The 15,978-nt window shown below is 38.0% G+C and overlaps 1 protein-coding gene across 15 annotated transcripts in view; it reads right to left on the minus strand.

Moving 5' to 3' along the window:
• The window catches only part of FBXL4 (F-box and leucine rich repeat protein 4), a 74,612-nt gene that overhangs the window by 21,732 nt on the left and 36,902 nt on the right, over positions 1-15,978 (minus strand). The window lies entirely within an intron of this gene.

Consider the following 15,978-nt stretch of genomic DNA (forward strand, 5'->3'; position numbering starts at 1 on the left):
GATATAATGTGTATTTTACAGTCATGTTCCTGCCACTTAACATGGCCGTTCTTTTCAGAAAGTACTGCACATTGCTCTGCCTGAGATTGGACTGGAACATCAGATGGATCTTACAAAATGTAAAGTATGTGGCTGTTCTGTTCCACAACAAGGGAAACTTCATGGGTTTTTATTTGTGTTTCTAAGATACAGAAAAGACTCTTCTGCATTGTCTGTAGCCATATTTTGTTTTGTAGTTGGAAATACACAGTGCAAAAAAGAACGTAGTCTGGGATTCACATCACAAATAGCCGTGCATCATACTTAAAACATTCATCACTTTGTTAGGACTTTGTAATCTGTATGAGCCTGAAAATGGGAGTAAGTTTCACAACATATTAACAATAGAAGTCTGGGGATTTCTACAGGATATACAACAGTTGCTAGCAGAAAAAAAACCAAGCAATATACAAGGGACAAAATAACCTACCGCTAATAAGTGGAATTCCTACAAGAACACTACTCAACAATATTTGTACATATGAGTAGTATAATTTATACAGTTTTTTAAAAATATAAATTTACTTGTTTTCAGAAAGTTTACAGTTAAATGCTTTACTTAGTTTCCTCAGTTTGTTATATTCTAATGAAACTCAGCAGGAACACGATCCTCTGTCATACCACCTTGAAGGAATATCTGATCCCTTGCACTGAAAGGCTGGCAGACACAGAACAGGGCCATAGCATGGGGTATTCACAGAGACCATTTCAGACATCTGATTTAGGTGTCTCCAGGGAGCAATTAGAAACAACCAACACTTGACATGTATGGAACCTCAGCTTCCAACTTGGCCTTCTAAGATTTGATTTCCCAAAGGCAGCCTAAAAGTAGACACTATGAATAAGTCCTCCTCTCATGTATCTTTGCAGAGGTCTTACAAAGCCACTGTCCGCTTGCTTGCTTTACTTTCATTCATGGTTTTAAAGAAAGAGGTAGCTAGGGAATTAAACACAAGAGCATTAAAAAGTCATTATTAAAGAGGTAACACTTAAGAACACTTTAAAGCTAGTAAATGTGTAAACATCCAATACATTTTAAATTACGTACTTAATAAGCAAATGCTTCATTTGGATCATTAAACCTGAATAAACGAGTAACTCCAAGAGAAGGAGACATAGTCTTTACTATTTAACTCAGCAAAAGCTCTGAGCTTTAGAACCTACTCAGTTGCACAAATTAAAAGCAAAATCCCCAAACCCTTCTCTACAAACCCTAAATATCAGAGTTAAATAAATCAGTCTCTGACTGCACACCCAGTTCTAAACAGAGTTTCTGCAGGTATTCAGGTGACTCCACAGGAAAGCTGAATACCTTGCTGCTTTCCACCATGTTTTTTAGTAATGGTTTCCAGACTGGAATTTAAACACTGGCCTGAAAGAATGTGAAGCAGCAATATCTTTCCTTAACTGACACAAACAGTGCAAAAGTGAACAGTCTCTCTGAACAGCCTGTAGGGTGTGAGATCAATTCCACACTTCCTCTTCTTCAGAGAGGGGTGAAATAGGTAGGAAGACTAATATTCATAGTTATCTGGATTAGATAACTGAGCTACTTTTGTTAGCTTGAACAGGAATTTGATGCATCTCTCAGAATACCTTTTTTAGTCCCTCTCTAATTTGAGACAGTCCTTCCTGTATTGGTGTGCACTGAGTCCACATTTTCAAAGGTCTTTTCACAACCTATAAAACCTAAAGTATTATTTTGAACAATTATTTAAGAAAACCAAACCATTTTTAAAAAGCACTGGGAATCTGGGTAATAGAAGGGAGCTTGGTAGAACACTATGTTGTACCATCACAAATCATGCCAATTCAAGACCAAGAGTAAACAACTACTTACTCAGTAATAATTATACTGGCCATATTAATTCCTCTTCTGGGGCGCATACATGCCCACACACAACAAATCAGATTTCTTTCAGAAGCAGTGTCTGTTCTTCTGTAACTGAGGTGGGGTTTGCATATGTCAAGAAAGAAGAAAAAACCCTTTGTGCATGCCTAGTTGTGCCTCAGTCAATTGAGAATCCATGTGGCAAAGGACATGAAAATAGCAGGAGAGAATGGCAGCTCACAGAATCCATATGCACTACATATAGAAGGACTATGATTGTAATAACCTGCCTGTTTCAAGCCATCTGTCTGTACAATTAATCTCTCTGACTTGCAATACAAGATGAGTGATAACACTCTTATTTAAGCAAAGGAGAAGAGCAAGGCAATCACCTGACCCTGAAGCTGTAATAGAGGCCAAACTTCATATGTTACAGTGCTTTACAAGAGGAGCTAAAAGGCCACCAAAATTCTGGATCAGCAAGCTTTAACCTGGAGAGAGACTAATTTCACTTTTCCAGCCAAGCAGAGACAGTCAAATCAAAGACTACCCATGTAATACCATTCTTGAGCCAAGTAGCCAAGTGTTATGGACGGAGTGAGAGTGCACTTCATTCGTAAGAGAGAAGGCAAAAATGTACTTTATTGATACAGAACAAGGAATTAACTAGGTTCAATGGTAAATGTGACAGTGATTTAACAAGATTTGATGGGAAGGTACACTTAATTATTTACTGCAAAGAGCACAGGACGAAACTGTGAGGGAGACCCTCCCGTTGAGTCATGAGGTTCAGAAAGGACCCCCTTGCTTTCTAAACTCCTTCTCAGAAAGGCATCTAGGTGCAGCCGGATCCAGTCCTAGTCCCAGACTTGGTCAACAGTTTATGTCTAAAGGATTATGTATGTGAAATCAATCCTTTATATCACTTAGCTAAGATTTCAAAGTTTAGCATGCTTTTAGTCACTTACCAAGGATCTGTTGCGGCAAGGAATCTCAACCTCGAGGAGTAACCTTGCGAGGCATCCCTACTCAAGGGGAGATCCTGGCGTGCAGCCCGCTGCCGTGCAGGAGAGCTCAAAGGGCTCTTGGGCTGCTCACTGTTTCTGGGGGTAAGATGATTGACTCATAGTCATACTTGCATACCGACCACAGATTTTAGTTTCTTCACTGTGGTTAGGTGGGTGCATCGCACAATAGCCCTAGGCTATTGTGTTGTTATCTGTCTCCCAAGTCCACTTTGAGCCAGATGCAGCCATCATGACCAGATACATCCATTGCGACCATCACTGGTTATTGCTTGAACAGGGTTACGGGAGATAAAGGTCAGGCTGTGGTGGGGGAGAGCACACCATCACACCGAGACATGTATAGTTTGGAGATTTTTTGAGTTTTCCCTGAACAAATGGTAAGGTTTGGCTTCATACCTGCTCCTCTTTACAAAGATTGAGAAAAGAAAAGAGTGGATGATTTTAAAAAAAAAAAAAAGGAAAGCCACCAAAACAAAACAAAGAAAAAACCACTCTGGAAAAAAACTTAAGGTAAGAATTACTTTTTCTTTGTGGAGTAATGTATGACATGGCTTCAGTGGACTAAATTTCTTCTGCCATCTAAGCCAAAACAAAACCTACTAAAATAATCAATTTTTATAAGATGGTACAGACAACAGGGAGAGTCCAAAGGGGCCAAATAAAATGGTCTACCCTATCCTTCATTCCCAGGAAAGGTGTTTTCAGATGAGGAAAACATACAGTGCAGGAGTTGCTTTAAGAGAGAAGACTCTGACGTCAACCTGATCAGAAGGATATGATACTGCTGCTAAACACAGCCTTACAGAGCAGATTACAGAAATATTTTAGGGCATACCAGTTAGTCCTAAACCTCAGAAAAGGGAAGCAGACTGCCTGAAGAGTCTCTGAAATATTTATGAACAGGTCAGACAAATGACTGTCAGAAAGGACATCAATAGAGTTAATCGTGCCTTGGACAAGAGAAGAGATGAGATTACCACTCGAAATCCTAACTTACTCCACATGAGACAGGTGAGAGGTCTGCCCAAGCATGAAAGTCCTCCACTCTGTAATACAGGCCAGCCTGGAAGACATATGTTGTGTATACTTCAACTAAATAGCTGATACTGGACTAACTTGTATCCTGCCTGTCTTTGTAAAGACCGTAGACATCACACTTAAGTTTTGACTTAGATGTTGCAAGAGCGTTGCTGGTTTGAACAGACAACCCATCAGTGGAGAAACCAAATACTGGTACCAGAGTAATACACTTGGCAAGACTGAATCTTGCTTGACCTTTTCCAGGATTTTTTGCATTCATGATCCAGCAGGAAGTGCAAATAATTTCTGATGTTAGTATAAGGAAAGCATCCCACAGACAGCCTGAGCTCAATATCCATTCAAACAGAAAACTCTTCTGTCTGTGGCACACGCAGCTCACCTGTCAAAGATGTACTTCGAATATTTGACCATTTACTCATTGCAGTTTCATTGTCAAGTAGTCAGAGATTAAAAAAAAAAATACAAAAGGTTTAAAAAAATACAAATTATGAACTATAATATGGCTATCACATAATGGCTGCAATATAATAAAAGGCATGAAAATAAGTGCACCACAGTGTGTCTCTGGAAGATTAAAGGAAGAGCTTAAGAAAAACAACAAAGTTTTACTTTTAGGGTTGGGATAGGGAAGAAACAGTCTGCACCTTTTTATAAACTTTCTTTTTATAGAGAAATCTTAAAAACTACTTTTAAAATTGTTACTTTTTATGCTGGGAACAAACAACGGGCTGTTTTTAACCCTTCTCAGAAGAACTGTGTCTGACATAAGTTGGGAATTCTTCCAGCTCCTCAGTGAAACAACTTGAGAGCCTAAATCTTCTACAAGACTTTTATTCTCCTGAAATTTTTTTCTTCAAATTTTTCAATGAAGTGAATGCTGAGAGAAAGTAACCTTAAAGTCTCATTAAAGACTGCTTCCTCCCTTCTTTAAAAATGGTTTCCCTTGCTTGCTATGTTTTTAATCACAGAATTACCAATTCTCCAGTTAACCTCTTTGTTCAAGAAAAAATTGAATTATGCAGGACTTAAATTTTGGGTTTTTAACATTAAAAATTTAAGTTAGGGGTAGAAAAAAATCCTTTAATACCCACCCTGCCCTCCCCACTGCATTATATGAGAGGACAACTGATTGTATTATTAACTGAGCTGTATTATTTTTTTCTTATAATTTCCAAATGATGACCTCATCTCTAGCTCTCCCTGCCCTATCCCCCCAAAACCCTGTTGTCTCCACTTATGTTCAAATACTTATATAACAGTAGCTGCAGGCAGATATCAGATGAAATGTCTACATTTGCAAGCTCACCACAACAAGAATATTGCATTTTTCCATAATATCAAAGAATTAATATAACAACGTTCCTAAAGACCACAATTTCTTTTTCTTATTTCAGTTACTTATCTCTCCATCAAAAAATGCATCTTGAAGAGTCTTTGCAGTGAGTTGCCTTTGCATACAAATTTATGAGGTTGTTGTATTTAATAACAGGTTCTATCACAGTATTTATCCATGTTTCTAGGTAGCAGTTTCATCTTATTCTACAGATCTATGTTAAAGTGTTGTAAAAAATATTTGCTTTTAGGTTAGAATCAGGGTCTTTAGGACTATATTAACCAATTGCACTGGATAACATATTTAGACAAGCTTATTCCACAAACAATCACCTTTTCATAAGGCAAATAGGAAAAGCATCAAAAGATTTGATCAGCTGGCTTGTAAAGAATTGTGGAACCCCAAATATCCAGCACCCAATCACCAGCTGTCACATGCTGTTTGGTACAAATCAAATTTACATTTCTCAGCACATTTAGCTAAAAGTTGATACAGCAATTAGGCAATTACTATAGGACATCAAACAGTCAGTATACATTTGATACTATGCAGTTATAGTTTGGGAGCCTATTTATGTGACTGAACACCTGACAATATTATTCCATTTAGTAATAACCAATAATCCGAGTGAAAATCCAAGACAGAAAATTCAACCTTGCCTGAATGAGGAGGGGTAAATGTGGTAATGAGGAGGTAACTCTGCAGGGTAGTCTAAGTATTCTGTCTTCCTAATAAAAGTCATAGTCAATGACTTTTGAATGAATTCCTTAAAATTCTTGGAACCTGAGAAGCAGACAGAAAGGAGAACTGGAGAACTACAGACAGGCCATGCCAATGAAATCTTCCACATCTCTTTCAGCCCATCAATCACATCCATATTCTCAGAAGCTGATCCTTCAGCAGAGAAATCAAAATATTCTCAGAACTGCACAGAAAAGTTCCTCTGTTCATGATCTGGGCAGGAGCTTCCCTTTTGTTCCCAAAACGTTTAAATTTACAGCCAGGGAGGCTGGGACCAGCTGACTCAGCCAGATGAATGCACAACTGTGGGAACAGATTAGATCAAAACATCTCAAACTTCAGCACACACATCATGAGTGCTACTTCTACTGCTTCAGAGACAAACCCCCTTCCTGCACAACTGCCTTGTCCTGCACACAAGTACTACTGCACACACATTACTGTGTACAAAATTACTTTGGGAATTCTCCTTATAGGTAACGCAAGGCCTCCAGCATGCCACAGACTAGAATTATCCTGTTGGAGAACCAAGCGAGACATACCACGCATACAAAAGACATAAGAAGTTTGAAACACATCTTTCTGCATGCAGTCACAAAGTAAAGATAATACAGAAATTAGCAAGTTAACATGCTGAACAGGTTAAGAACTCCTTCCTTAAAATAATAAAAAACCCCAAACCTCTTCATGCTGAACATACACGCATGAAGAACTCCACGGCGAAACAAAAGCTGACTATAAAGTCGATGGGAAAGCAGAGAGGAAGGAAACCGCCACTTGCTTTAAGAAAACTACAAATAAGCTCTTGGCAAATCAAGAAGAGAAATCACGCGTGTGTGGTACTTACCACTTGGCATTGAGATAATCGTCTCACACGGGTTATTTATTGGGATCAAGTAATCTGAATCAAAACGGTATCTGGAAGTTTTTACAGAATGGCCTGACTACCGGAATTGAGGCCAAACTTTTTGGAAGGGCAGACTAGTGACTACAAGTTTATCCTCTTCCCAATTTCACACCAACAGTTCAAACCTCTTTTGGTAAGGCCCATCCTACTTAACAACAGTCGTATCCTGCTTTTCACCAAGGATGTGTTTCTGAAGAGTGCAATGGTTAGTGATTCTGTTGTCAGCAAAGTAGTTTTCCCCATAAGAATTAACATAACAGCGGGGACACATGCAGGTATCTAATACACACACACTGGTTTAATACAGACAGGTCACACGTATGATGTGACCATCACCTGAGAGATGTGATGGCTTTAAAACATCATCCAAGTCATACGTGGTCTCTGGGTATTTCAATGGTGTGCATTAAGTCCCTACGTACATGTACCCACTCTGAATTCTTAGAAGAAATATTGCTTTATCACCAACCAAATTCAGCTGCTTCATCTGCAAGACTGAACCCCTGACAGAAACCTCTTACGGGGAACACCCTCGCTCCCTCTTTCGGAGCAGTTACACCTCCATCATTATCACTATCCTCCTCAGATTACTCAAAGTCAGACAAACCAATCAAAGGTGAAGGATGGAAAAACAGAGCAGTAATGACAGCTAGCAGAGCAAAGTACCAGGTGACGGGCAGCAGAGCTCGAGCAACGGCCAGAGAAGTGACAGACAGCAGAGCATGGCTGTAGCTGCCACGGCCCCACCACCTGGAAAGCAAGCTTTCCCGGAGCCCGTTCACCTCCCTCGGGGCAGGCACTCTCACGCAACTGCTGGCAGGAGGAGTTTTCCTGCCCAGCCCCACATCTCTCAACATGAACCCTTCAGACAGGAAAAGGCTGCTGTGGTCTACTGCCGAGCCTTTGGAGAGAGAGCCCTCCTCAAAAGGCCAACCAAAGGAAACATCCTGAACTGTCCTCTTTCAGGGCAGCTTCCCCTCTCTTTACTACAAACTGACGTATACAACTTTTGCTAAAATATTTCAGAAAATGAACCAAATTACTTCTAATTTCAGGGAAAACAATTAAGACACTTAACGTTAATTCTGCTTTAGGGCTTCCAGAAATACTTTAGTGAATAGCAACTGCTATGTGTTCCTGTGTAAAGCAGAGACAAGGAATCTTGATGGCAGCATCATGACTGGATTAATTTTTTTTAAGACTACAGCTATTACTATATGTGACTAAGGTATCTTTGGAATGGCAATGGAGCTCCATATGTAAAACTGGATAAAAGGATGTTCTAGTAAGACTCCTTGAAAAATAAAAAACCAACAACCAATAACCCCCCAACAACACAGCTCAGCAACAAAAAAAGTTCTTCCCTCCAATTTTGGCTTCTAGTAGCAAAAATACTGCAGAAACATTGTTATTCATGTTTTCTATCAACTACTTGAAAATATACAATTATAATTTATCACAGTCTTTATCTTAAGCCAGTGAAGTTTTATTTCATAGGTACTGCACCAAAAAAAGTTTTACCATACTAGAACTATCTGTGGTAAAAAAAAAACAACCAACCAAACAAGAAAAACCTCAGATGAAAGCAGACAATTTTATTTCAATCTGAGTGCCGCTACTGCTATAAATATTTGTAATTACAAACACCTCATGCAAATGTAAAAGGTAATCTTGTTAAGATTGTCAAATGTAATTCAAAATCTAGATGAATTCAGAATACTTTTTTTTCCCCCCTTCCTTTGGCATTATATAGCACAAGAAGAAAGCCAAAAATCAACTTTTTTTTTTTTTTTTTTTTTGTGGGGGGGGTGTTGGCAGTCTGAGAAAGAACTATGTCAGAAATTACTTGGCATCTGCTATTCTAATACAGTAATTAAAAACCACATCAGATGTAAAGCCAGAATTCTGTAAATTTCTATTAAACCTTTGATTTTGAAAGGTACAACAGGGCAAATAAATATTGCCTATAAAAAGGTAAAAAAGATCTACTTCATGAATTTCTAGGTATTGTACCTCAGCATCCAAAAACCAACCTACAATCAACCTACAATATTCCCAACAAGCAATTCTTCTCACAGAAAGAAGAATGTAATACATTAATAATGCAGAAAAAAGAGGTATAGTAATGGTGAAATACAATTCTTGTCTAAATTGCTCCAGTAAAAAATTTAAAATATGCTTGTGGTCTTTTTATCCCCCCCCCCACCAGTATTTTAAGGCATCAAGATAATTTCAGTTATGTACTTGTTGGTACTTTGATACTCTGAAACAACCATGTTAAAGATACAAGGTAATTTGAGAGGTTTAGAGACACGATATGTGTGCTTATAAACACGAGTCATTGGTTTAACCAGTTAAAAAAAAACAACACAAAATTAATTTTAGATACTTATACAGTGCTAGCTTTAGTTTTCAGGAAAAGTTTTCATACCTGTTGGCTTCCCAGAAAGCACTCATTTTCAGACTACTTCTAAGATTTTGAATTCTAAGGATAAATACTTATCCTCAGTATCTTATTTTTGACAGAAAGAATACGTCTTGGGATAGTGCGGTAACGTTCAATAACACACGAAATACATAATATACTGTTTCTGGAAACTAAAATTGGATAGAGGTCTACAAAGCTCTTCAAGTTGTTCACCTTCTTTTGGTTTCATCTATTTTCACTTCTCTGTATGTTAGTTTTCAGTTAAATAAAATGCTACAGAAAATGTCAGTTACAGAAAATGGCAGGGAATCATATGCCAAATTAGAACTAAATGGTGGCCAAATTTGTTTTATGCTTAAGTCCTTCAGTTCCCTGAGCTAACTGGTGCCATTTCATGAGGAAGCAAAAGGAAGAGGTCATCTCATCCTTTACAAGGTAGTTTTTATGGCCTTTAGGAAGAACAAGATACCCATATAGTCCCAGACAGAGATAACCACTGAAAGTCTCCAATCATTTAGTTCACAGAAATGCTTATACCTCTTAAGCAATCTTTCTTTAGCAATCCTTTTCTCACTTTTTTCCAGAGGAAAAAGGCTGAGCTTTGTAACTAACTGAACTTCCTGCAACTTAGAAAAGCATGTTATCAAGGTACAGTATTTCTGGTCCTTATACACACCCCTATGTAGAGTACCCTATATAGTACCACACATATCAGAGAATCTCAAAAATCTTCTGTGTATCTATCCTCATACCACAGCTACAAAATGAGAAAGTTGCTATCACGCAAATTTTACTGATGGAAAAAGTATGGCATACAGAAACAGTGCATCTTGCAACTGGCCATCGTCCTGGTCCCAGATCAGGAGAACATAGCTCATAGGTTAAGTCCTCAATCAGTGCCATCAGCACCAAGTCACAGAATCACAGAAGAGCTGAGTGTTGGAAGGGACTTCTGGAGACTGTTTACCCCAGCCCACCTGGCTTCAGCTCAGCTGGCCTCTTCAACCAGACTGAAAAAAGCTGTCAACAGATGTAGGAGCCAGTCCCTTTCACACCTTCTCAACTGATGTTTGCAGAAGGGGATAATCCCCCCCCCTCCTTTATTACCACAATCACAAGTGTATTTAAGCGATACCTTCTGGATAGAGACATCACAGAATCACAGAATTGTATAGGTTGGAAGAGACCTTTAAGATCATCAAGTCCAACCGTAAACCTAACACTACCAAGACCACCACTATACCATGTCCCTAAGCACCTCATCCAAACATCTTTTAAATACTTCCAGGGATGGTGACTCCACCACTTCCCTGGGCAGCCTGTTCCAATGCTTGAAAACCCTTTCAGTGAAGTAACATTTCCTAATATCCAGTCTAAACCTGCCCTGGCACAGCTTGAGGCCATTTCCTCTTGTCCTATCACTTGTTACTTGGGAGAAGAGACCGACCCCCACCTCTCTACAGCCTCCTTTCAGGTAGTTGTAGAGAGCGATAAGCCTCCTTTTCTCCCCTCAGCCTCCTTTTCTCCAGGCTAAACAACCCCACTTCCCTCAGCCGCTCCTCATCAGACTTGTTCTCCAGACCCTTCACCAGCTTCGTTGCCCTTCTCTGGACACGCTCCAGCACCTCAATGTCTCTCTTGTAGTGAGGGGCCCAAAACTCACTTGGCTACTTAATGTAGCCAATTTTCATTTATAGATTGAAAATAAATATGGCAGCAAACCCATCTTCCTCTACAGCATAAGCTGGCATTAGAACAGGAAGTCCGTTCTCCCTCAAGTATCCATCCAGCTATCACCTTGGAAGATACAATGTGGAAAGAAACATGATGAAAAAGATGAGAATTGGAATATACTTGTTAAAAATCAGCTCCCCCCTGCAATGTACTTGGATTATTGGACCACTTTTGAGATTAAGAACTGGAGAGTGATAAAACTTTTGCCTCCAAAACTTTATAACACAGGTTTAAAAACAGATGCAACATGAACACTGTATGAGCACCAGGTAAGAGAAGAACGAGAGTACATGGAAATGAAGGTGGTATGAACCTTGAGTGCAGATGTAGCCTTTCAAAAGTCAAAACACTTGCCTCCTCACAAATACGCACAGTGTAATTTGCAAGCTGGGATTCAGGATGTACAGGGGCACCTTTTTGTTCTCTACAGCTACTTGGCAGTGCCAGGGACACAGCAGGGACCGGGACACAGCAACACGGCAATTACTGAATTAATCCAATGAAAGTAATAGTCTCTGTAGTTAATTCAATCACTGTATTTTGGTTTTGCTTCATTTGGTCAAATTATGCCCTCCCTTATGTCTGCAAATCTGTTTTACACCTTGGTTGTTCCCCCTCCCTCTTCACATCACAGGCTCAAATGACCAAATTCAGCCCTATAAGCCTGACACAGGATCAGAAGGCACCATCAAGGCCCTGTATTGCATGATTAGTTGTCAACGACTCAACCTCCTTCCAAGAATCTACTTTCTAGCTAAAGGCTCTCACTTTTTTCCCCTCATTATTTGTTTGCAACTCTTAGTCCTAAAGATTTGTACCCAAGCCAATGAAGTTTCATCCAAGCTGAAAAACCTCAGACAATGGCTCTCAGAAGTATAACATAACCCCTAACGGGTTATTTCTGAAAACTCTGTAGAATGATTTTATGGCAGCATTAACTCTGTCATTGCTCGTGGCATAAGAAAATAAGAGCTTTTACATTTACTGCTAAGATTCTTCTGCCTCTTCTTGGTATCCAAAATTTCCCATGTCCTCTCTTACAGCTGCCCAAGTTCCAAATTTGCTCTTGGTCAAAGATACAAGAGATATAATTTATAAATACAACACTTGCTTTAAAATGTGTGTAAAACAAAGTCCTTTGTCCACTGTAATTTAATTTAAATTTAGTTCATTTTGTATTTCAATTATAATTATAATACAAACTTTAAAAACTTTTTCTTCACACATTATAAAGAATTCAGAATATCATGCAACATGAAATATATAATCTTACTTTAAAATTTACACCCAGCAATAAGGAGATTGTGAAGTTCTCCTACTGTAATTGTATCTTTGGTTTCTTTAAAATACAGTTTTGGCTGCATTACTTATATGGATGGAATACTTCATGATAAGCATTAAATCAAGATAATATTCATACTCAAACCATAAAGATGTGCATTGCCAATTACTGTATACAATAATACCTTCATTGTTCATTGTATTCTTTAAATGTATCAATGCCAACAAGTGCTTAAGTTATGCTGTGAATACACTCTCAATGAATAAACATTAAGGAATCATGTATCAGCAAATACCAAAACCACTACAAATACCCCACAAGTATAATAGTGGTCTTGAGCTAGCAGAAATTACATTTATAAAATGTTGGGATTAGTTTCTCAAAGCAAGTTACAGATTATTTCAAGCATATACAGAATCGAACAACCTTTAAGAATGAACTTAAAGCACTGGAAAAATGAGCTGCATTTAGTAGGAAGGAATATAGTGATGCAGGACAATTTGTTCCAGGCCAAACAAGAAAAAAAAAAAAAAAGGAAAACAAGTTACTGAAAGTCACTGGACTTTCCTCCTTGTAGCAGAGAGGCTGGAATAATTCAAGGGTGCTGGAAGCTTCCCTTCAGAGGTTTGAAACTGATTTTGTACACAGAAACTTGCACTCAGTAAGTCAAGGAAATAACATTATATATGGCCTTAAGAATCAGCAGGGTTAGGATCAAAGACCATGAACTCCTCCAGATGGTACAGCTATCTTCCAAAATAGCAATGCACTGCTTTTGGTGCCAGAGATAGTAAGCAGCAGAACACTAGAATTGCCCATTACCTAAAAACGTACACTTTGGAACTCTGATTACAGAGACAATGGGAATATTTTTAAATACAAAACCTATACAAAGAAAACAGCTAAAATAACAAGAAACTGTCATAACAATTGCTCAGATGATTACATAATATGTTGTCAATTTTATTAAGTTTCCATTTTTCTATACGAAAATCTATTTTTCTATACCTAACAGGTAAAAATCATTAACAGTAGTCAATTTTCTGTGGAGTATTTTCTCAGAATTCATCCATTAGTGTCATAATAATCATATAAACAGAAAAGTACAACAAATACTTTAAATCTTAAAAGCAAATTTTCTCTTTTTTTTTGGTATTAAAAAAACAAAAAATAAAAAGAAAGACTACTGCAATACATAGCCTGAGTAGGGAGATCCTACACCTGGGCAGGTACATGGGAGCTTGTTTTCATTTAATAAAAATATAATTTCTTTTATTAAAATGTTGATGCTGTACTTTGTAAAGCATCATGAAAAACTAAACAGCTTTATCAGCATACTGACAAGAAGGATGGAGAATCTTCATCCCATATCCTATGTTATTTACTCACACGCCCAAATTCACAACCAAAAGAACAAGTTGTACTGTTCACCCAGATGTGCTCTAACACAACACTGCATTTTCAACAGAGATTGACAACTGTGGAGTAGGAAAATGACCCCTTTTTCACTGGTATCGCAAATAACATGCAGAGAGGGGCCCTCCTTTAAAAGTCAATTAGAGCATTAAGTCCTATTTTGCTTTTCTTGTTCTCTTTAGTGTTGCCCTTTTTTAAAAATATGATCACTTGCTTTAAATAATTCAACTTAAGTGTTCACCTTGGTCAGCCATAACAATAAATTCCTCAGACTGTTTACAAGAATAAAAGGTAGTCCCGCTCCTCATTTGATCTAATTTTACTATGCTTCCATTCCAGTGACTGCCTCTAATTGTGCAGTAAGATACACACAAAGAAAATTGTGATACCCCATTGGAGAACTCATTTTGGTCAACTTTTTACCTACTTCATTCCCTCTTCACATTTTGGTAATTACCTCAAAATCCCCAGTAATATCAGAAGCGTATCACCCCATTTTTACATCAAGGCAGTTAACACAGGATGAACAGGGATGCCATCCTTCTGTCACAAAAAACAACAACACATGGATAATTATCGTAGGACCTGTACCTTTGCCATTCTAGAATATGATGCGAGAAGCAAATTTAGATCAAGAGACTTGGTGATTTTGTTTGTTCTTTGGTTTATTTTTAAGAAAAAAAAAAGCAAACCACTGATTTATTTAGGAAAACAATGCTCTAAATGGAATAAACAGATTTTTCTTTTTGTTTCTTTTTGAGACAGAACTTTTACAGAGGGCCATAACACACACATAAGCTCTGTTCTTCTCACCTTCTCACTTACTTTCTTGTAATAATCACCTACTTGTTATCAGTTAGCAGTTTTCCTTAGTGGATTCATGGCCTCAGATTCTTTTCTCTGAGCAGGTCCAGTTGGCAACAATGCAACGCCAGGCTCTTGATTAAACATTAGTTTTGTTCCCTTGCTTGCTCCTTAGAAGGTCCAACAATGAAGAACCAGTAGTAGCAGAAATTTCACAAAAATCAAGAACACTACTATATTACAGTTCTTTGATAAGTTTTAGAGAAATCTAAATCACTCCAGAGCATGCCTGATGAATCTATCTATCCCACCTTTTTGGCATCTAGACATCAGTTACTACTTAACATCTCCGTACCAGCTGAAGAGTACAGAAGGAACGGCAGCCTACTTTGTACAGAAAAACAAAGACTTGCATTAAGAGAAGCTAATGGTGAGAAAGGTAATGTTATTTCTATAAATCTGTGACTTTTGTAACTCTAATCCTCTAATTGAAATCCTATGCTACATCTTCATTCTTTCCCTTTTACTTTTCCACCTGTGATGCATCATGTGTATTGTTAAGTGGCTTCATATTAACAAGTAACATAAAAGCATCTTCTCCAATTTACCTATTTAAATTTCTAGAAATTTCTCTTCCACGGTTTGTTAGGAACAGTGCCTTTTGTTTATACTTATTTATAAAACGGAAGCACAACCTTAAGTAAGCTTGATTATGAATGAATGTTCTTGTCAGCTACAAGTAGATGCATGTCCATACACATGAAAGGCAGAAATGAATCTTCATAATTTAAGGGCTTCAAAGTCAGGAAATCTTTACCACCTACATTCAATCTAATCTCAAGTTCTGTTCAGCAAAGTGATAGCTGAGAAATGAGCTACCAATCATTTTCAGAGTATACCTCAGCTGCTTCACTATTATAAACACAAAATCTCAAACTTTAGAAGTTACCTGAGTAGAATCAAGCAGATTATGATCAATCAACAGTAGGAAAAAAAAAGTTATACAGTCTTTACCTCTGATACAATTATCTTTTTTGGATGTGAAATACAAAGCACATGCTCAAAGTGAGGTAAGGAGATTTATCCAAGATTTACAGAAAGTCTAGTGAGATACAAACAGAACAGATATGCCCAAGGTACTAAATTATTTTTTAGTTTGAAGAAAATACTAATTGCTTCAATACACAGAGCAACTACCACAAAACAACAAGTTATGAGGGGCACTGGCTTCATGGTGACTGCCTGCATACCCCACAGCAAATGCCAATCGTTCCAGGTAGCCTACCCTTTAACCTAAGTATCTTGCATTACCAAATCACCGCTACAGACAGCTAGCTAGACCTTGGACACAAACGTACATGTCATTTACCAAAAAAAGGTAAACAACAAGATGC

Source organism: Ciconia boyciana, chromosome 3, assembly GCF_034638445.1.
Source record: "Ciconia boyciana chromosome 3, ASM3463844v1, whole genome shotgun sequence".
NCBI lineage: Eukaryota > Metazoa > Chordata > Aves > Ciconiiformes > Ciconiidae > Ciconia > Ciconia boyciana.